The 18,886-nt window shown below is 47.0% G+C and overlaps 37 non-coding genes and 2 pseudogenes across 37 annotated transcripts; all 39 read right to left on the reverse strand.

The window, feature by feature from the left end:
• On the reverse strand, window positions 1-155 carry LOC124852985 (annotated as a pseudogene).
• A 168-nt stretch (window positions 156-323) lies between these two features.
• LOC124853848 lies at window positions 324-439 on the reverse strand. Its single transcript, XR_007034181.1, has one exon. It is a non-coding gene; the product is annotated as a U5 spliceosomal RNA (small nuclear RNA).
• Window positions 440-926: 487 nt separating this feature from the next.
• LOC124854280 lies at window positions 927-1,118 on the reverse strand. Its single transcript, XR_007034524.1, has one exon. It is a non-coding gene; the product is annotated as a U2 spliceosomal RNA (small nuclear RNA).
• A 190-nt stretch (window positions 1,119-1,308) lies between these two features.
• LOC124853596 lies at window positions 1,309-1,420 on the reverse strand. Its single transcript, XR_007033936.1, has one exon. It is a non-coding gene; the product is annotated as a U5 spliceosomal RNA (small nuclear RNA).
• A 490-nt stretch (window positions 1,421-1,910) lies between these two features.
• Window positions 1,911-2,102, reverse strand: LOC124854345. The gene has a single exon (XR_007034589.1). It is a non-coding gene; the product is annotated as a U2 spliceosomal RNA (small nuclear RNA).
• Window positions 2,103-2,274: 172 nt separating this feature from the next.
• On the reverse strand, window positions 2,275-2,389 carry LOC124853255. Its single transcript, XR_007033598.1, has one exon. It is a non-coding gene; the product is annotated as a U5 spliceosomal RNA (small nuclear RNA).
• A 492-nt stretch (window positions 2,390-2,881) lies between these two features.
• On the reverse strand, window positions 2,882-3,073 carry LOC124853084. Its single transcript, XR_007033471.1, has one exon. It is a non-coding gene; the product is annotated as a U2 spliceosomal RNA (small nuclear RNA).
• A 179-nt stretch (window positions 3,074-3,252) lies between these two features.
• Window positions 3,253-3,364, reverse strand: LOC124853292. The gene has a single exon (XR_007033635.1). It is a non-coding gene; the product is annotated as a U5 spliceosomal RNA (small nuclear RNA).
• Window positions 3,365-3,863: 499 nt separating this feature from the next.
• On the reverse strand, window positions 3,864-4,051 carry LOC124854283. Its single transcript, XR_007034527.1, has one exon. It is a non-coding gene; the product is annotated as a U2 spliceosomal RNA (small nuclear RNA).
• A 178-nt stretch (window positions 4,052-4,229) lies between these two features.
• On the reverse strand, window positions 4,230-4,341 carry LOC124853293. Its single transcript, XR_007033636.1, has one exon. It is a non-coding gene; the product is annotated as a U5 spliceosomal RNA (small nuclear RNA).
• A 493-nt stretch (window positions 4,342-4,834) lies between these two features.
• Window positions 4,835-5,024, reverse strand: LOC124854222. The gene has a single exon (XR_007034467.1). It is a non-coding gene; the product is annotated as a U2 spliceosomal RNA (small nuclear RNA).
• Window positions 5,025-5,198: 174 nt separating this feature from the next.
• LOC124853458 lies at window positions 5,199-5,310 on the reverse strand. The gene has a single exon (XR_007033801.1). It is a non-coding gene; the product is annotated as a U5 spliceosomal RNA (small nuclear RNA).
• A 496-nt stretch (window positions 5,311-5,806) lies between these two features.
• On the reverse strand, window positions 5,807-5,997 carry LOC124853176. The gene has a single exon (XR_007033519.1). It is a non-coding gene; the product is annotated as a U2 spliceosomal RNA (small nuclear RNA).
• Window positions 5,998-6,174: 177 nt separating this feature from the next.
• LOC124853562 lies at window positions 6,175-6,283 on the reverse strand. Its single transcript, XR_007033903.1, has one exon. It is a non-coding gene; the product is annotated as a U5 spliceosomal RNA (small nuclear RNA).
• A 492-nt stretch (window positions 6,284-6,775) lies between these two features.
• LOC124852892 lies at window positions 6,776-6,964 on the reverse strand. Its single transcript, XR_007033309.1, has one exon. It is a non-coding gene; the product is annotated as a U2 spliceosomal RNA (small nuclear RNA).
• Window positions 6,965-7,139: 175 nt separating this feature from the next.
• LOC124853560 lies at window positions 7,140-7,247 on the reverse strand (annotated as a pseudogene).
• A 494-nt stretch (window positions 7,248-7,741) lies between these two features.
• LOC124853742 lies at window positions 7,742-7,933 on the reverse strand. The gene has a single exon (XR_007034080.1). It is a non-coding gene; the product is annotated as a U2 spliceosomal RNA (small nuclear RNA).
• Window positions 7,934-8,115: 182 nt separating this feature from the next.
• Window positions 8,116-8,228, reverse strand: LOC124853200. Its single transcript, XR_007033543.1, has one exon. It is a non-coding gene; the product is annotated as a U5 spliceosomal RNA (small nuclear RNA).
• A 497-nt stretch (window positions 8,229-8,725) lies between these two features.
• On the reverse strand, window positions 8,726-8,916 carry LOC124854186. The gene has a single exon (XR_007034434.1). It is a non-coding gene; the product is annotated as a U2 spliceosomal RNA (small nuclear RNA).
• A 176-nt stretch (window positions 8,917-9,092) lies between these two features.
• Window positions 9,093-9,204, reverse strand: LOC124853590. Its single transcript, XR_007033930.1, has one exon. It is a non-coding gene; the product is annotated as a U5 spliceosomal RNA (small nuclear RNA).
• A 495-nt stretch (window positions 9,205-9,699) lies between these two features.
• On the reverse strand, window positions 9,700-9,888 carry LOC124854215. Its single transcript, XR_007034461.1, has one exon. It is a non-coding gene; the product is annotated as a U2 spliceosomal RNA (small nuclear RNA).
• A 178-nt stretch (window positions 9,889-10,066) lies between these two features.
• LOC124853326 lies at window positions 10,067-10,179 on the reverse strand. The gene has a single exon (XR_007033669.1). It is a non-coding gene; the product is annotated as a U5 spliceosomal RNA (small nuclear RNA).
• A 490-nt stretch (window positions 10,180-10,669) lies between these two features.
• On the reverse strand, window positions 10,670-10,859 carry LOC124854258. Its single transcript, XR_007034502.1, has one exon. It is a non-coding gene; the product is annotated as a U2 spliceosomal RNA (small nuclear RNA).
• Window positions 10,860-11,034: 175 nt separating this feature from the next.
• LOC124853201 lies at window positions 11,035-11,147 on the reverse strand. The gene has a single exon (XR_007033544.1). It is a non-coding gene; the product is annotated as a U5 spliceosomal RNA (small nuclear RNA).
• A 497-nt stretch (window positions 11,148-11,644) lies between these two features.
• LOC124852686 lies at window positions 11,645-11,834 on the reverse strand. Its single transcript, XR_007033108.1, has one exon. It is a non-coding gene; the product is annotated as a U2 spliceosomal RNA (small nuclear RNA).
• A 176-nt stretch (window positions 11,835-12,010) lies between these two features.
• LOC124853356 lies at window positions 12,011-12,125 on the reverse strand. The gene has a single exon (XR_007033699.1). It is a non-coding gene; the product is annotated as a U5 spliceosomal RNA (small nuclear RNA).
• Window positions 12,126-12,613: 488 nt separating this feature from the next.
• On the reverse strand, window positions 12,614-12,798 carry LOC124852694. Its single transcript, XR_007033117.1, has one exon. It is a non-coding gene; the product is annotated as a U2 spliceosomal RNA (small nuclear RNA).
• Window positions 12,799-12,976: 178 nt separating this feature from the next.
• Window positions 12,977-13,091, reverse strand: LOC124853258. The gene has a single exon (XR_007033601.1). It is a non-coding gene; the product is annotated as a U5 spliceosomal RNA (small nuclear RNA).
• Window positions 13,092-13,582: 491 nt separating this feature from the next.
• Window positions 13,583-13,774, reverse strand: LOC124852826. The gene has a single exon (XR_007033247.1). It is a non-coding gene; the product is annotated as a U2 spliceosomal RNA (small nuclear RNA).
• Window positions 13,775-13,952: 178 nt separating this feature from the next.
• On the reverse strand, window positions 13,953-14,065 carry LOC124853383. Its single transcript, XR_007033726.1, has one exon. It is a non-coding gene; the product is annotated as a U5 spliceosomal RNA (small nuclear RNA).
• A 502-nt stretch (window positions 14,066-14,567) lies between these two features.
• On the reverse strand, window positions 14,568-14,754 carry LOC124854378. The gene has a single exon (XR_007034622.1). It is a non-coding gene; the product is annotated as a U2 spliceosomal RNA (small nuclear RNA).
• A 178-nt stretch (window positions 14,755-14,932) lies between these two features.
• Window positions 14,933-15,043, reverse strand: LOC124853552. The gene has a single exon (XR_007033894.1). It is a non-coding gene; the product is annotated as a U5 spliceosomal RNA (small nuclear RNA).
• A 495-nt stretch (window positions 15,044-15,538) lies between these two features.
• Window positions 15,539-15,729, reverse strand: LOC124853149. The gene has a single exon (XR_007033492.1). It is a non-coding gene; the product is annotated as a U2 spliceosomal RNA (small nuclear RNA).
• A 176-nt stretch (window positions 15,730-15,905) lies between these two features.
• LOC124853202 lies at window positions 15,906-16,018 on the reverse strand. Its single transcript, XR_007033545.1, has one exon. It is a non-coding gene; the product is annotated as a U5 spliceosomal RNA (small nuclear RNA).
• A 495-nt stretch (window positions 16,019-16,513) lies between these two features.
• Window positions 16,514-16,705, reverse strand: LOC124852912. The gene has a single exon (XR_007033329.1). It is a non-coding gene; the product is annotated as a U2 spliceosomal RNA (small nuclear RNA).
• A 179-nt stretch (window positions 16,706-16,884) lies between these two features.
• LOC124853315 lies at window positions 16,885-16,997 on the reverse strand. The gene has a single exon (XR_007033658.1). It is a non-coding gene; the product is annotated as a U5 spliceosomal RNA (small nuclear RNA).
• A 502-nt stretch (window positions 16,998-17,499) lies between these two features.
• Window positions 17,500-17,691, reverse strand: LOC124853875. Its single transcript, XR_007034206.1, has one exon. It is a non-coding gene; the product is annotated as a U2 spliceosomal RNA (small nuclear RNA).
• Window positions 17,692-17,870: 179 nt separating this feature from the next.
• LOC124853203 lies at window positions 17,871-17,983 on the reverse strand. The gene has a single exon (XR_007033546.1). It is a non-coding gene; the product is annotated as a U5 spliceosomal RNA (small nuclear RNA).
• A 501-nt stretch (window positions 17,984-18,484) lies between these two features.
• LOC124853564 lies at window positions 18,485-18,675 on the reverse strand. Its single transcript, XR_007033905.1, has one exon. It is a non-coding gene; the product is annotated as a U2 spliceosomal RNA (small nuclear RNA).
• Window positions 18,676-18,886: the final 211 nt, after the last annotated feature.

Raw genomic sequence — 18,886 nt, forward strand, 5'->3', positions numbered from 1 at the left:
TAGGTCGATGTGGAGAGAAAGGGCAAGCTCCAAATTTCTGCCCTCATGCCAAAAATCTGCTTAATATGTAGTCCTCATATAGAGGACATATCAGATATTAAACTGATAAGCAACAGATACTACACTTGATCTTAGCCAAAAGGCCGAGAAGTGATAAGCCCAAGTGTTGATGTCCACGCCAAGCTCTTGAAACAACTCACTTGTTGTGGTACCGCCCAGAGGTGTGCATAACAATGGCTGCTGCTTATCACCTCCGCCCAAGCTCTCCTTTGTGGCGCTTGGATTTCTGACCTAGACAGCTCTTTGACTTTTCACATTCATAAGGCCCAGCCATACAGCAAAGCTCCCAAAATATATTCAACTCATGTTTGTTCCCTTTCACGGAAGTCTTTAGTAAAAGGCGAAAGAATCAAAGCGTTATGAAGAGAAACCAGAGTCAGCATGGCTCTCTGTTGGAGAGCAGCAGAGGAGCCTCCTGTCACAGTCACCACCTTCACGGTAGGCCTCTCTTGCTTTCCGCATGTCAGATCCCAGTATGCAACATTCCCAACCCGCCCCATCTGCCAACCAAAATTATACACGCCTTTATTACCTCCTGCCCTGACTACTGTGATTGGCTTTTAAGCCTGCCTCTGGCAATACATCCCTGAACCACTTACATCTTCCAAAAAGCTGACTCTGGTTCTCACCAAGTCTCCCAGAAGGTCTTGAGGAAAGCAAGTTTCCATTCTGACAAACGCTTCTAACTCAATTTGAATCCAGTTCAAGCTCATTGTGACTCTGCATGGTCACGCTAAGCAGTGAGCCATCAGAGCGGTGTCACACACTTGTGTGTGCTAGGCCGCTACCTCAGTTTCATTGAGCCAGTGTAGAATTCACTTTGATACGCGACAATTGTTTGAGTGTTTGTTTTTCACAAGGTAAGAACAGAGTGCACCGTTCCCCGCGGCACTGCAATGCTAGGTCGATGCGTGGAGAGAAAGGAGCAAGCTCCAAATTACTGCCCTCATGCCAAAAATCTGGTCTTAATATGTAGTCCTCATATAGAGGACATATCAGATATTAAACTGATAAGAACAGATACTACACTTGATCTTAGCCAAAAGGCCAGAAGCGATAAGCCCCAAGTGTTGATGTCCACGCCACGCCAGCTCTTGGCACAAATCTCACTTGTTGTGGCACCCCCGTGCTCGTAGGTGTGCATAACAATGGCTGCTGCTTATCACCTCCGCCCAAGCTCTCCTTTGTGGCACTTGATTTCTGACCTACACAGCCATTTTGACTTTTCACACTTCATAAGGCTCAGCCATACAGCAAAGCCTGCCTACAAAAATATATTCAACTCATGTTTGTTCCTCTCCACGGAAGTCTTTAGTAAAAGGCTAAAGACTTCTAGCGTTATGAAGAGAAACCAGAGTCAGCATGGCTCCTCTGTTGGAGAGCAGCAGAGGAGCCTCTCGGTCACAGTCACCACCTTCACGGTAGGCCTCTCTTTGCTTTCCGCATGTCAGATCCCAGTATGCAACATTCCCAACCCGCCCCCATCTGCCAACCAAAATTATACACGCCTTTATTACCTCCTGCCCTGACTACTGTGATTGGCTTTTAAGCCTGCCTAAGCAATACATCCCTGAACCACTTACATTCGCCTCAAAATGCTGACTCTGGTTCTCACCAAGCCTCCCAGAAGGTCTTGAGTGAAAGCAAGTTTCCATTCTTGACAAACGCCTAACTCAATTTGGAATCCAGTTCAAGCTCATTGTGCACCCTGCGCATGGTCACACAAAGCAGTGAGCCATCAGAGCGGTTTCACACACTCTGCAGGGGTCATACCTCACTTTCATTGAGCCAGTGTAGAATTCACTTTGATACGCGATAATTGTTTGAGTGTTTGGTTTTCTACTGTAAGAACAGAGTGCAACCGCTCCCAGCGGCACTGCAATGCTAGGTCGATGCGTGGAGAGAAAGGAGCAAGCTCCAAATTACTGCCTCTCATGCCAAAAATCTGCTTAATATGTAGTCCTCATATAGAGGACATATCAGATATTAAACTGATAAGAACAGATACTACACTTGATCTTAGCCAAAGGCCGAGAAGCGATAAGCCCCAAGTGTTGATGTCCACGCCAAGCTCTTGGCACAAACTCACTTGTTGTGGTACCCCGTCAGTAGGTGTGCATAACAATGGCTGCTGCTTATCACCTCCGCCAAGCTCTCCTTTGTGGCGCCTTGATTTCTGACCTAGACAGCTCTTGACTTTTCACACTCTACAAGGCTCAGCCATACAGCAAAGCCTGCAAAAATATATTCAACTCATGTTTGTTCCTCTCCACGGAAGTCTTTAGTAAAAGGCGAAAGACTTGTGCGTTATGAAGAGAAACCAGAGTCAGCATGGCCCTCTGTTGGAGAGCAGCAGAGGAGCCTCTCGGTCACAGTCACCACCTTCAGGTAGGCCTCTTGCTTCCCGCATGTCAGATCCCCAGTATGCAACATTCTAACCCGCCCCATCTGCCAACCAAAATTATACACGTCTTATTACCTCCTGCCCTGACTACTGTGATTGGCTTTTAAGCCTGCCTCAGCAATACATCCCTGAACCACTTACATTCGCTCCAAAAGCTGACTCTGGTTTCTCACCAAGTCTCCCAGAAGGTCTTGAGTGAAAGCAAGTTTCCATTCTTGACAAACGCTTCTAACTCAATTTGAATCCAGTTCAAGCTCATTGTGACCCCGCATGGTCACGCCACTAAGCAGTGAGCCATCAGAGCGGTTTCACACACTTGTGTGTGCCAGGCCGTTACCTCAGTTTCATTGAGCCAGTGTAGAATTCACTTTGATACGCGATAAATTGTTTGAGTGTTTGGTTTTCTACAAGGTAAGAACAGAGTGCACCGCTCCCAGCGGCACTGCAATGCTAGGTCGATGCGTGGAGAGAAAGGAGCAAGCTCCAAATTTCTGCCCCTCATGCCAAAAATCTGCTTAATATGTAGTCCTCATATAGAGGACATATCAGATATTAAACTGATAAGAACAGATACTACACTTGATCTTAGCCAAAAGGCCGAGAAGCGATAAGCCCCAAGTGTTGGATGTCCACGCCAAGCTCTTGGCACAAATCTCACTTGTTGTGGTACCCCGCTCGTAGGTGTGCATAACAATGGCTGCTGCTTATCACCTCCGCCCAAGCTCTCCTTTGTGGCGCTTGATTTCTGACCCAGACAGCTCATTGACTTTTCACAATTTCATAAGGCTCAGCCATACAGCAAAGCCTGCCAAAATATATTCAACTCATGTTTGTTCCTCTCCACGGAAGTCTTTAGTAAAAGGCGAAAGACTTGTGCGTTATGAAGAGAAACCAGAGTCAGCATGGCCCTCTGTTGGAGAGCAGCAGAGGAGCCTCTCGGTCACAGTCACCACCTTCACGGTAGGCCTCTCTTTGCTTTCCGCATGTCAGATCCCCAGTATGCAACATTCCCAACCCGCCCCATCTGCCAACCAAAATTATACACGTCTTTATTACCTCCTGCCCTGACTACTGTGATTGGCTTTTAAGCCTGCCTAAGCAATACATCCCTGAACCACTTACATTCGCTCCAAAATGCTGACTCTGGTTTCTCACCAAGTCTCCCAGAAGGTCTTGAGTGAAAGCAAGTTTCCATTCTTGACAAACGCTTCTAACTCAATTTGGAATCCAGTTCAAGCTCATTGTGACCCCCTGCATGGTCACGCCACTAAGCAGTGAGCCATCAGAGCGGTTTCACACTTGTGTGTGCCAGGCCGTTACCTCACTTTCATTGAGCCAGTGTAGAATTCACTTTGATACGCGACAATTGTTTGAGTGTTTGGTTTTCTACAAGGTAAGAACAGAGTGCACCGCTCCCAGCGGCACTGCAATGCTAGGTCGATGTGGAGAGAAAGGAGCAAGCTCCAAATTTCTGCCCTCATGCCAAAAATCTGCTTAATATGTAGTCCTCATATAGAGGACATATCAGATATTAAACTGATAAGAACAGATACTACACTTGATCTTAGCCAAAGGCCGAGAAGCGATAAGCCCCAAGTGTTGGATGTCCACGCCAAGCTCTTGGCACAAATCTCACTTGTTGTGGTACCCCGTTCGTAGGTGTGCATAACAATGGCTGCTGCTTATCACCTCCGCCCAAGCTCTCCTTGTGGCACTTGATTTCTGACCTAGACAGCTCTTTGACTTTTCACAATTTCATAAGGCTCAGCCATACAGCAAAGCCTGCCAAAATATATTCAACTCATGTTTGTTCCTCTCCACGGAAGTCTTTAGTAAAAGGCGAAAGACTTGTGCGTTATGAAGAGAAACCAGAGTCAGCATGGTCCTCTGTTGGAGCAGCAGAGGAGCCTCGGTCACAGTCACCACCTTCACGGTAGGCCTCTTTGCTTTCCGCATGTCAGATCCCAGTATGCAACATTCCAACCCGCCCCATCTGCCAACCAAAATTATACACGTCTTTATTACCTCCTGCCCTGACTACTGTGATTGGCTTTAAGCCTGCCTAAGCAATACATCCCTGAACCACTTACATCTGCTCCAAAATGCTGACTCTGGTTTCTCACCAAGTCTCCCAGAAGGTCTTGAGTGAAAGCAAGTTTCCATTCTTGACAAACGCTTCTAACTCAATTTGGAATCCAGTTCAAGCTCATTGTGACCCCGTGCATGGTCAGCTCACTAAGCAGTGAGCCATCAGAGCGGTTTCACACACTTGTGTGTGCCAGGCCGACTCCTCAGTTTCATTGAGCCAGTGTAGAATTCACTTTTGATACGCGACAATTGTTTGAGTGTTTGGTTTTCTACAAGGTAAGAACAGAGTGCACCGCTCCCAGCGGCACTGCAATGCTAGGTCGATGCGTGGAGAGAAAGGAGCAAGCTCCAAATTACTGCCCTCATGCCAAAATCTGCTTAATATGTAGTCCTCATATAGAGGACATATCAGATATTAAACTGATAAGAACAGATACTACACTTGATCTTAGCCAAAAGGCCGAGAAGGATAAGCCCCAAGTGTTGGATGTCCACGCCAAGCTCTTGGCACAAATCTCACTTGTTGTGGTACCCGTCAGAGGTGTGCATAACAATGGCTGCTGCTTATCACCTCCGCCCAAGCTCTCCTTGTGGCGCTGATTTCTGACCTAGACAGCTCTTTGACTTTTCACAATTTCATAAGGCTCAGCCATACAGCAAAGCCTGCCAAAAATATATTCAACTCATGTTTGTTCCTCTCCACGGAAGTCTTTAGTAAAGGCGAAAGACTTGTGCGCTATGAAGAGAAACCAGAGTCAGCATGGCCCTCTGTTGGAGAGCAGCAGAGGAGCCTCTCGTCACAGTCACCACCTTCACGGTAGGCCTCTCTTGCTTTCCGCATGTCAGATCCCAGTATGCAACATTCCCAACCCGCCCCATCTGCCAACCAAAATTATACACGTCTTTATTACCTCCTGCCCTGACTACTGTGATTGGCTTTAAGCCTGCCTAGCAATACATCCCTGAACCACTTACATTCTGCTCCAAAATGCTGACTCTGGTTTCTCACCAAGTCTCCCAGAAGGTCTTGAAGGAAAGCAAGTTTCATTCTGACAAACGCTTCTAACTCAATTTGGAATCCAGTTCAAGCTCATTCAGACCCCGTGCATGGTCACGCCACTAAGCAGTGAGCCATCAGAGCGGTTTCACACACTTGTGTGTGCCAGGCCGTTACCTCAGTTTCATTGAGCCAGTGTAGAATTCACTTTTGATACGCGACAATTGTTTGAGTGTTTGGTTTTCTACAAGGTAAGAACAGAGTGCACCGCTCCCAGCGGCACTGCAATGCTAGGTCGATGCGTGGAGAGAAAGGAGCAAGCTCCAAATTACTGCCCTCATGCCAAAAATCTGCTTAATATGTAGTCCTCATATAGAGGACATATCAGATATTAAACTGATAAGAACAGATACTACACTTGATCTTAGCCAAAAGGCCGAGAAGCGATAAGCCCCAAGTGTTGGATGTCCACGCCAAGCTCTTGGCACAAATCTCACTTGTTGTGGTACCCTGTCGTAGGTGTGCATAACAATGGCTGCTGCTTATCACCTCCGCCCAAGCTCTCCTTTGTGGCGCTTGATTTCTGACCTAGACAGCTCTTTGACTTTTCACAATTCATAAGGCTCAGCCATACAGCAAAGCCTGCCAAAATATATTCAACTCATGTTTGTTCCTCTCCACGGAAGTCTTTAGTAAAAGGCGAAAGACTTGTGCATGAAGAGAAACCAGAGTCAGCATGGCCTCTGTTGGAGAGCAGCAGAGGAGCCTTCGCGGTCACAGTCACCACCTTCACGGTAGGCCTCTTTGCTTTCCGCATGTCAGATCCCAGTATGCAACATTCTAACCCGCCCCATCTGCCAACCAAAATTATACACGCCTTTATTACCTCCTGCCCTGACTACTGTGATTGGCTTTTAAGCCTGCCTAACAATACATCCCTGAACCACTTACATCCGCTCCAAAATGCTGACTCTGGTTTCTCACCAAGTCTCCCAGAAGGTCTTGAGTGAAAGCAAGTTTCCATTCTTGACAAACGCTTCTAACTCAATTTGAATCCAGTTCAAGCTCATGTGACCCCTGCATGGTCACGCCACTAAGCAGTGAGCCATCAGAGCGGTTTCAACACTTGTGTGTGCCAGGCCGCTACCTCACTTTCATTGAGCCAGTGTAGAATTCACTTTGATACGCGACAATTGTTTGAGTGTTTGGTTTTCTACAAGGTAAGAACAGAGTGCACCGCTCCCAGCGGCACTGCAATGCTAGGTCGATGCGTGAGAGAAAGGAGCAAGCTCCAAATTACTGCCCTCATGCCAAAATCTGCTTAATATGTAGTCCTCATATAGAGGACATATCAGATATTAAACTGATAAGAACAGATACTACACTTGATCTGCATTCAAAGGCCGAGAAGCGATAAGCCCCAAGTGTTGATGTCCACACCAAGCTCTTGGCACAAATTCACTTGTTGTGGTACCCTGCTCGTAGGTGTGCATAACAATGGCTGCTGCTTATCACCTCCGCCCAAGCTCTCCTTTGTGGCGCTGATTTCTGACCTAGACAGCTCTTTGACTTTTCACACTTCATAAGGCTCAGCCATACAGCAAAGCCTGCCAAAATATATTCAACTCATGTTTGTTCCTCTCCACGGAAGTCTTTAGTAAAAGGCGAAAGACTTGTGCTGAAGAGAAACCAGAGTCAGCATGGCTCCTCTGTTGGAGAGCAGCAGAGGAGCCTCGGTCACAGTCACCACCTTCACGGTAGGCCTCTTTGCTTCCCGCATGTCAGATCCCAGTATGCAACATTCCCAACCCGCCCCATCTGCCAACCAAAATTATACACGCCTTTATTACCTCCTGCCCTGACTACTGTGATTGGCTTTTAAGCCTGCCTAAGCAATACATCCCTGAACCACTTACATTCGCTCCAAAATGCTGACTCGGTTTCTCACCAAGTCTCCCAGAAGGTCTTGAGTGAAAGCAAGTTTCCATTCTTGACAAACGCTTCTAACTCAATTTGGAATCCAGTTCAAGCTCATTGTGACCCCGCATGGTCACGTCACTAAGCAGTGAGCCATCAGAGCGGTTTCACACACTTGTGTGTGCCAGGCCGTTACCTCAGTTTCATTGAGCCAGTGTAGAATTCACTTTTGATACGCGACAATTGTTTGAGTGTTTGGTTTTCTACAAGGTAAGAACAGAGGCACCGTTCCCAGCGGCACTGCAATGCTAGGTCGATGCGTGGAGAGAAAGGAGCAAGCTCCAAATTACTGCCCCTCATGCCAAAATTCTGTTTAATATGTAGTCCTCATATAGAGGACATATCAGATATTAAACTGATAAGAACAGATACTACACTTGATCTTAGCCAAAAGGCCGAGAAGCGATAAGCCCCAAGTGTTGGATGTCCACGCCAAGCTCTTGGCACAAATCTCACTTGTTGTGGTACCCCCTGCTCATAGGTGTGCATAACAATGGCTGCTGCTTATCACCTCCGCCCAAGCTCTCCTTTGTGGCGCTTTGATTTCTGACCTAGACAGCTCTTTGACTTTTCACACTTTCATAAGGCTCAGCCATACAGCAAAGCCTGCCAAAAATATATTCAACTCATGTTTGTTCCTCTCCACGGAAGTCTTTAGTAAAAGGCGAAAGACTTGTGCGTTATGAAGAGAAACCAGAGTCAGCATGGCCCTCTGTTGGAGAGCAGCAGAGGAGCCTCTCGGTCACAGTCACCACCTTCACGGTAGGCCTCTTGCTTTCCGCATGTCAGATCCCAGTATGCAACATTCCCAACCCGCCCCATCTGCCAAACCAAAATTATACACGTCTTTATTACCTCCTGCCCTGACTACTGTGATTGGCTTTAAGCCTGCCTAAGCAATACATCCCTGAACCACTTACATTCGCTCCAAAATGCTGACTCTGGTTTCTCACCAAGTCTCCAGAAGGTCTTGAGTGAAAGCAAGTTTCCATTCTTGACAAACGCTTCTAACTCAATTTGGAATCCAGTTCAAGCTCATTGTGACCCCGCTGCATGGTCACGTCACCAAGCAGTGAGCCATCAGAGCGGTTTCACACACTTGTGTGTGCCAGGTCGTTACCTCACTTTCATTGAGCCAGTGTAGAATTCACTTTGATACGCGACAATTGTTTGAGTGTTTGGTTTTCTACAAGGTAAGAACAGAGTGCACCGCCCCAGCGGCACTGCAATGCTAGGTCGATGCGTGGAGAGAAAGGAGCAAGCTCCAAAAACTGCTGCCTCATGCCAAAAATCTGCTTAATATGTAGTCCTCATATAGAGGACATATCAGATATTAAACTGATAAGAACAGATACTACACTTGATCTTAGCCAAAAGGCCGAGAAGCGATAAGCCCCAAGTGTTGATGTCCACGCCAAGCTCTTGGCACAAATCTCACTTGTTGTGGTACCCCGTCGTAGGTGTGCATAACAATGGCTGCTGCTTATCACCTCCGCCCAAGCTCTCCTTTGTGGCGCTTGATTTCTGACCTAGACAGCTCTTTGACTTTTCACACTTCATAAGGCTCAGCCATACAGCAAAGCCTGCCAAAAATATATTCAACTCATGTTTGTTCCTCTCCACGGAAGTCTTTAGTAAAAGGCGAAAGACTCTGTGCTATGAAGAGAAACCAGAGTCAGCATGGCCTCTGTTGGAGAGCAGCAGAGGAGCCTCGGTCACAGTCACCACCTTCACGGTAGGCCTCTCTTGCTTTCCGCATGTCAGATCCCAGTATGCAACATTCCCAACCCGCCCCATCTGCCAACCAAAATTATACACGTCTTTATTACCTCCTGCCCTGACTACTGTGATTGGCTTTTAAGCCTGCCTAAGCAATACATCCCTGAACCACTTACATTCGCCTCCAAAATGCTGACTCTGGTTTCTCACCAAGTCTCCCAGAAGGTCTTGAGTGAAAGCAAGTTTCCATTCTTGACAAACGCTTCTAACTCAATTTGGAATCCAGTTCAAGCTCATTGTGACCCTGCATGGTCACGCCACTAAGCAGTGAGCCATCAGAGCGGTTTCACACACTTGTGTGTGCCAGGCCGTTACCTCAGTTTCATTGAGCCAGTGTAGAATTCACTTTGATACGCGACAATTGTTTGAGTGTTTGGTTTTCTACAAGGTAAGAACAGAGTGCACCGTTCCCAGCGGCACTGCAATGCTAGGTCGATGCGTAGAGAAAGGAGCAAGCTCCAAATTTCTGCCCTCATGCCAAAAATCTGCTTAATATGTAGTCCTCATATAGAGGACATATCAGATATTAAACTGATAAGAACAGATACTACACTTGATCTTAGCTAAAAGGCCGAGAAGCGATAAGCCCCAAGTGTTGGATGTCCACGCCAAGCTCTTGGCACAAATCTCACTTGTTGTGGTACCCTGTTCGTAGGTGTGCATAACAATGGCTGCTGCTTATCACCTCCGCCCAAGCTCTCCTTTGTGGCGCTGATTTCTGACCTAGACAGCTCTTTGACTTTTCACAATTTCATAAGGCTCAGCCATACAGCAAAGCCTGCCAAAAATATATTCAACTCATGTTTGTTCCTCTCCACGGAAGTCTTTAGTAAAAGGCGAAAGACTTGTGAGGTATGAAGAGAAACCAGAGTCAGCATGGCCCTCTGTTGGAGAGCAGCAGAGGAGCCTCTCGGTCACAGTCACCACCTTCACGGTAGGCCCTCTTTGCTTTCCGCATGTCAGATCCCAGTATGCAACATTCCAACCCGCCCCATCTGCCAACCAAAATTATACACGTCTTTTATAACTCCTGCCCTGACTACTGTGATTGGCTTTAAGCCTGCCTAACAATACATCCCTGAACCACTTACATCCGCTCCAAAATGCTGTCTGGTTTCTCACCAAGTCTCCCAGAAGGTCTTGAGGAAAGCAAGCCTCATTCTTGACAAACGCTTCTAACTCAATTTGGAATCCAGTTCAAGCTCATTGTGACCCTGCATGGTCACGCCACTAAGCAGTGAGCCATCAGAGCGGTTTCACACACTTGTGTGTGCCAGGCCGTTACCTCACTTTCATTGAGCCAGTGTAGAATTCACTTTGATACGCGACAATTGTTTGAGTGTTTGGTTTTCTACAAGGTAAGAACAGAGTGCACTGCTCCCAGCGGCACTGCAATGCTAGGTCGATGCGGGAGAGAAAGGAGCAAGCTCCAAATTTCTGCCCTCATGCCAAAAATCTGCTTAATATGTAGTCCTCATATAGAGGACATATCAGATATTAAACTGATAAGAACAGATACTACACTTGATCTTAGCCAAAAGGCCGAGAAGGATAAGCCCCAAGTGTTGATGTCCACGCCAAGCTCTTGGCACAAATCTCACTTGTTGTGGTACCCTGCCTGTAGGTGTGCATAACAATGGCTGCTGCTTATCACCTCCGCCCAAGCCTCCTTTGTGGCGCTTGATTTCTGACCTAGACAGCTCTTTGACTTTTCACACTCCATAAGGCTCAGCCATACAGCAAAGCCTGCCAAAAATATATTCAACTCATGTTTGTTCCTCTCCACGGAAGTCTTTAGTAAAAGGCGAAAGACTTGTGCGTTATGAAGAGAAACCAGAGTCAGCATGGCCCTCTGTTGAGAGCAGCAGAGGAGCCTCTCGGTCACAGTCACCACCTTCACGGTAGGCCTCCTTTGCTTTCCGCATGTCAGATCCCAGTATGCAACATTCTCAACCCCCCCCCATCTGCCAACCAAAATTATACACGCCTTTATTACCTCCTGCCCTGACTACTGTGATTGGCTTTTAAGCCTGCCTAAGCAATACATCCCTGAACCACTTACATCTGCTCCAAAATGCTGACTCTGGTTTCTCACCAAGTCTCCCAGAAGGTCTTGAGGAAAGCAAGTTTCCATTCTGACAAACGCTTCTAACTCAATTTGGAATCCAGTTCAAGCTCATTGTGACCCCATGATGGTCACGCCACTAAGCAGTGAGCCATCAGAGCGGTTTCACACACTTGTGTGTGCCAGGCCGTTACCTCAGTTTCATTGAGCCAGTGTAGAATTCACTTTTGATACGCGACAATTGTTTGAGTGTTTGGTTTTCTACAAGGTAAGAACAGAGTGCACTGTTCCCAGTGGCACTGCAATGCTAGGTCGATGTGGAGAGAAAGGAGCAAGCTCCAAATTTCTGCCCCTCATGCCAAAAATCTGCTTAATATGTAGTCCTCATATAGAGGACATATCAGATATTAAACTGATAAGAACAGATACTACACTTGATCTTAGCCAAAGGGCCGAGAAGCATAAGCCCCAAGTGTTGATGTCCACGCTAGCTCTTGGCACAAATCTCACTTGTTGTGGTACCCCCTGCCTGTAGGTGCATAACAATGGCTGCTGCTTATCACCTCCGCCCAAGCTCTCCTTTGTGGCGCTTGATTTCTGACCTAGACAGCTCTTTTTGACTTTCACACTCTATAAGGCTCAGCCATACAGCAAAGCCTGCCAAAAATATATTCAACTCATGTTTGTTCCTCTCCACGGAAGTCTTTAGTAAAAGGCGAAAGACTTGTGCATGTTATGAAGAGAAACCAGAGTCAGCATGGCCTCTCTGTTGGAGAGCAGCAGAGGAGCCTCTCGGTCACAGTCACCACCTTCACGGTAGGCCTCTTTGCTTTCCGCATGTCAGATCCCAGTATGCAACATTCCCAACCCGCCCCCATCTGCCAACCAAAATTATACACGTCTTTATTACCTCCTGCCCTGACTACTGTGATTGGCTTTTAAGCCTGCCTAAGCAATACATCCCTGAACCACTTACATCCGCTCCAAAATGCTGACTCTGGTTTCTCACCAAGTCTCCCAGAAGGTCTTGAGTGAAAGCAAGTTTCCATTCTGACAAACGCTTCTAACTCAATTTGGAATCCAGTTCAAGCTCATTGTGACCCTGCATGGTCACGTCACTAAGCAGTGAGCCATCAGAGCGGTTTCACACACTTGTGTGTGCAGGCAGGTACCTCAGTTTCATTGAGCCAGTGTAGAATTCACTTTGATACGCGACAATTGTTTGATTTTCTACAAGGTAAGAACAGAGTGCACCGCTCCCAGCGGCACTGCAATGCTAGGTCGATGCGGAGAAAGGAGCAAGCTCCAAATTACTGCCCTCATGCCAAAATCTGTTTAATATGTAGTCCTATATAGAGGACATATCAGATATAAAACTGATAAGAACAGATACTACACTTGATCTTAGCCAAAAGGCCGAGAAGCGATAAGCCCCAAGTGTTGATGTCCACGCCAAGCTCTTGGCACAAATCTCACTTGTTGTGGTACCTGCGTCAGAGGTGTGCATAACAATGGCTGCTGCTTATCACCTCCGCCCAAGCTCTCCTTCGTGGGGCGCTTTGATTTCTGAACTAGACAGCTCTTTGACTTTTCACAATTTCATAAGGCTCAGCCATACAGCAAAGCCTCCAAAAATATATTCAACTCATGTTTGTTCCTCTCCACGGAAGTCTTTAGTAAAAGGCTAAAGACTTGTGCGTTATGAAGAGAAACCAGAGTCAGCATGGCCCTCTGTTGGAGAGCAGCAGAGGAGCCTCTCGTCACAGTCACCACCTTCACGGTAGGCTCTTTGCTTTCCGCATGTCAGATCCCAGTATGCAACATTCCCAACCCGCCCCATCTGCCAACCAAAATTATACACGCCTTTATTACCTCCTGCCCTGACTACTGTGATTGGCTTTAAGCCTGCCTAAGCCAATACATCCCTGAACCACTTACATTCGCTCCAAAATGCTGACTCTGGTTTCTCACCAAGTCTCCCAGAAGGTCTTGAGTGAAAGCAAGTTTCCATTCTTGACAAACGCTCTAACTCAATTGGAATCCAGTTCAAGCTCATTGTCACCGCATGGTCACGCCACTAAGCAGTGAGCCATCAGAGCGGTTTCCACACTTGTGTGTGCCAGGCCGTTACCTCACTTTCATTGAGCCAGTGTAGAATTCACTTTTGATACGCAGACAATTGTTTGAGTGTTTGGTTTTCTACAAGGTAAGAACAGAGTGCACCGCTCCAGTGCACTGCACCAATGCTAGGTCGATGCGTGGAGAGAAAGGAGCAAGCTCCAAATTTCTGCCCTCATGCCAAAATCTGCTTAATATGTAGTCCTCATATAGAGGACATATCAGATATTAAACTGATAAGAACAGATACTACACTTGATCTTAGCCAAAAGGCTAGAGAAGCGATAAGCCCCAAGTGTTGGATGTCCACGCCAAGCTCTTGGCACAAATCTCACTTGTTGTGGTACCCTGCTCAGGATGTGCATAATGGCTGCTGCAATGGCTGCTGCACATCCCTCCAAGCTCTCCTTTGTGGCGCTTGATTTCTGACCTAGACAGCTCTTTGACTTTTCACAACCTCATAAGGCTCAGCTACAGCAAAGCCTGCCAAAAATATATTCAACTCATGTTTGTTCCTCTCCACGGAAGTCTTTAGTAAAAGGCGAAAGACTTGTGCTATGAAGAGAAACCAGAGTCAGCATGGCCCTCTGTTGGAGAGCAGCAGAGGAGCCTCTCGGTCACAGTCACCACCTTCACGGTAGGCCTCTCTTTGCTTTCCCTGCATGTCAGATCCAGTATGCAACATTCCCAACCCGCCCCCATCTGCCAACCAAAATTAACAATGCCTTATTACCTCCTGCCCTGACTACTGTGATTGGCTTTTAAGCCTGCCCAAGCAATACATCCCTGAACCACTTACATTCGCTCCAAAATGCTGACTCTGGTTTCTCACCAAGTCTCCCAGAAGGTCTTGAGTGAAAGCAAGTTTCCATTCTTGACAAACGCTTCTAACTCAATTTGGAATCCAGTTCAAGCTCATTGTGACCCCGTGCATGGTCACGTCACAAAGCAGTGAGCCATCAGAGCGGTTTCACACACTTGTGTGTGCCAGGCCGTTACCTCACTTTCATTGAGCCAGTGTAGAATTCACTTTTGATACGCGACAATTGTTTGAGTGTTTGGTTTTCTACAAGGTAAGAACAGAGTGCACCGTTCCCAGCGGCACTGCAATGCTAGGTCGATGGGAGAGAAAGGAGCAAGCTCCAAATTACTGCCCTCATGCCAAAATCTGCTTAATATGTAGTCCTCATATAGAGGACATATCAGATATTAAACTGATAAGAACAGATACTACACTTGATCTTAGCCAAAAGGCCGAGAAGCGATAAGCCCCAAGTGTTGGATGTCCACGCCAAGCTCTTGGCACAAATCTCACTTGTTGTGGTACCCCGTTCGTAGGTGTGCATAACAATGGCTGCTGCTTATCACCTCCGCCCAAGCTCTCCTTTGTGGCGCTTGATTTCTGACCTAGACAGCTCTTTGACTTTTCACACTTTATAAGGCTCAGCCATACAGCAAAGCCTGCCAAAATATATTCAACTCATGTTTGTTCCTTCCACGGAAGTCTTTAGTAAAAGGCGAAAGACTTGTGCGATATGAAGAGAAACCAGAGTCAGCATGGCCCTCTGTTGAGAGCAGCAGAGGAGCTCTCGGTCACAGTCACCACCTTCACGGTAGGCCTCCTCTTTGCTTTCCGCATGTCAGATCCCAGTATGCAACATTCCCAACCCGCCCCATCTGCCAACCAAAATTATACACGCTTTATTACCTCCTGCCCTGACTACTGTGATTGGCTTTAAGCCTGCCTAAGCAATACATCCCTGAACCACTTACATTCGCTCCAAAATGCTGACTCTGGTTTCTCACCAAGTCTCCCAGAAGGTCTTGAGGAAAGCAAGTTTCCATTCTGACAAACGCTTCTAACTCAATTTGGAATCCAGTTCAAGCTCATTGTGACCCCGTGCATGGTCACGTCACTAAGCAGTGAGCCATCAGAGCGGTTTCACACACTTGTGTGTGCCAGGCCGTTACCTCAGTTTCATTGAGCCAGTGTAGAATTCACTTTGATACGCGACAATTGTTTGAGTGTTTGGTTTTCTACAAGGTAAGAACAGAGTGCACCGTTCCCAGCGGCACTGCAATGCTAGGTCGATGCGTGGAGAGAAAGGAGCAAGCTCCAAATTACTGCCCTCATGCCAAAAATCTGCTTAATATGTAGTCCTCATATAGAGGACATATCAGATATTAAACTGATAAGAACAGATACTACACTTGATCTTAGCCAAAAGGCCGAGAAGCGATAAGCCCCAAGTGTTGGATGTCCACGCCAAGCTCTTGGCACAAATCTCACTTGTTGTGGTACCCCGCTCGTAGGTGTGCATAACAATGGCTGCTGCTTATCACCTCCGCCCAGCTTCCTTTGTGGCGCTTGATTTCTGACCTAGACAGCTCTTTGACTTTTCACACTTCATAAGGCTCAGCCATACAGCAAAGCCTGCCAAAAATATATTCAACTCATGTTTGTTCCTCTCCACGGAAGTCTTTAGTAAAAGGCGAAAGACTTGTGCGTTATGAAGAGAAACCAGAGTCAGCATGGCCCTCTGTTGGAGAGCAGCAGGGAGCCTCTCGGTCACAGTCACCACCTTCACGGTAGGCCTCTCTTGCTTTCCGCATGTCAGATCCCAGTATGCAACATTCCCAACCCGCCCCATCTGCCAACCAAAATTATACACGCCTTTATTACCTCCTGCCCTGACTACTGTGATTGGCTTAAGCCTGCCTAAGCAATACATCCCTGAACCACTTACATTCGCTCCAAAATGCTGACTCTGGTTTTCACCAAGTCTCCCAGAAGGTCTTGAGGAAAGCAAGTTTCCATTCTTGACAAACGCTTCTAACTCAATTTGGAATCCAGTTCAAGCTCATTGTGACCCCGTGCATGGTCACGTCACTAAGCAGTGAGCCATCAGAGCGGTTTCACACACTTGTGTGTGCCAGGCCGTTACCTCAGTTTCATTGAGCCAGTGTAGAATTCACTTTTGATACGCGACAATTGTTTGAGTGTTTGGTTTTCTACAAGGTAAGAACAGAGTGCACCGTTCCCAGCGGCACTGCAATGCTAGGTCGATGCGTGGAGAGAAAGGAGCAAGCTCCAAATTTCTGCCCCTCATGCCAAAAATCTGCTTAATATGTAGTCCTCATATAGAGGACATATCAGATATTAAACTGATAAGAACAGATACTACACTTGATCTTAGCCAAAAGGCCGAGAAGCGATAAGCCCCAAGTGTTGGATGTCCACGCCAAGCTCTTGGCACAAATCTCACTTGTTGTGGTACCCCGTTCGTAGGTGTGCATAACAATGGCTGCTGCTTATCACCTCCGCCCAAGCTCTCCTTTGTGGCGCTTGATTTCTGACCTAGACAGCTCTTTGACTTTTCACAATTTCATAAGGCTCAGCCATACAGCAAAGCCTGCCAAAAATATATTCAACTCATGTTTGTTCCTCTCCACAGAAGTCTTTAGTAAAAGGCGAAAGACTTGTGCGTTATGAAGAGAAACCAGAGTCAGCATGGCCCTCTGTTGGAGAGCAGCAGAGGAGCCTCTCGGTCACAGTCACCACCTTCACGGTAGGCCTCTCTTTGCTTTCCGCATGTCAGATCCCAGTATGCAACATTCCCAACCCGCCCCCATCTGCCAACCAAAATTATACACGTCTTTATTACCTCCTGCCCTGACTACTGTGATTGGCTTTTAAGCCTGCCTAAGCAATACATCCCTGAACCACTTACATTCGCTCCAAAATGCTGACTCTGGTTTCTCACCAAGTCTCCCAGAAGGTCTTGAGTGAAAGCAAGTTTCCATTCTTGACAAACGCTTCTAACTCAATTTGGAATCCAGTTCAAGCTCATTGTGACCCCGTGCATGGTCACGTCACTAAGCAGTGAGCCATCAGAGCGGTTTCACACACTTGTGTGTGCCAGGCCGTTACCTCAGTTTCATTGAGCCAGTGTAGAATTCACTTTTGATACGCGACAATTGTTTGAGTGTTTGGTTTTCTACAAGGTAAGAACAGAGTGCACCGTTCCCAGCGGCACTGCAATGCTAGGTCGATGCGTGGAGAGAAAGGAGCAAGCTCCAAATTACTGCCCCTCATGCCAAAAATCTGCTTAATATGTAGTCCTCATATAGAGGACATATCAGATATTAAACTGATAAGAACAGATACTACACTTGATCTTAGCCAAAAGGCCGAGAAGGATAAGCCCCAAGTGTTGGATGTCCACGCCAAGCTCTTGGCACAAATCTCACTTGTTGTGGTACCCCGCCTCGTGGGTGTGCATAACAATGGCTGCTGCTTATCACCTCCGCCCAAGCTCTCCTTTGTGGCGCTTGATTTCTGACCTAGACAGCTCTTTGACTTTTCACAATTTCATAAGGCTCAGCCATACAGCAAAGCCTGCCAAAAATATATTCAACTCATGTTTGTTCCTCTCCACGGAAGTCTTTAGTAAAAGGCGAAAGACTTGTGCGTTATGAAGAGAAACCAGAGTCAGCATGGCCCTCTGTTGGAGAGCAGCAGAGGAGCCTCTCGGTCACAGTCACCACCTTCACGGTAGGCCTCTCTTTGCTTTCCGCATGTCAGATCCCAGTATGCAACATTCCCAACCCGCCCCATCTGCCAACCAAAATTATACACGTCTTTATTACCTCCTGCCCTGACTACTGTGATTGGCTTTTAAGCCTGCCTAAGCAATACATCCCTGAACCACTTACATTCGCTCCAAAATGCTGACTCTGGTTTCTCACCAAGTCTCCCAGAAGGTCTTGAGTGAAAGCAAGTTTCCATTCTTGACAAACGCTTCTAACTCAATTTGGAATCCAGTTCAAGCTCATTGTGACCCCGTGCATGGTCACGCCACTAAGCAGTGAGCCATCAGAGCGGTTTCACACACTTGTGTGTGCCAGGCCGTTACCTCAGTTTCATTGAGCCAGTGTAGAATTCACTTTTGATACGCGACAATTGTTTGAGTGTTTGGTTTTCTACAAGGTAAGAACAGAGTGCACCGTCTCCAGCGGCACTGCAATGCTAGGTCGATGCGTGGAGAGAAAGGAGCAAGCTCCAAATTTCTGCCCTCATGCCAAAAATCTGCTTAATATGTAGTCCTCATATAGAGGACATATCAGATATTAAACTGATAAGAACAGATACTACACTTGATCTTAGCCAAAAGGCCGAGAAGCGATAAGCCCCAAGTGTTGGATGTCCACGCCAAGCTCTTGGCACAAATCTCACTTGTTGTGGTACCCGTTCGTAGGTGTGCATAACAATGGCTGCTGCTTATCACCTCCGCCCAAGCTCTCCTTTGTGGCGCTTGATTTCTGACCTAGACAGCTCTTTGACTTTTCACACTTTCATAAGGCTCAGCCATACAGCAAAGCCTGCCAAAATATATTC

Source organism: Hippoglossus stenolepis, chromosome 10, assembly GCF_022539355.2.
Source record: "Hippoglossus stenolepis isolate QCI-W04-F060 chromosome 10, HSTE1.2, whole genome shotgun sequence".
In the NCBI taxonomy this organism is placed as follows: domain Eukaryota; kingdom Metazoa; phylum Chordata; class Actinopteri; order Pleuronectiformes; family Pleuronectidae; genus Hippoglossus; species Hippoglossus stenolepis.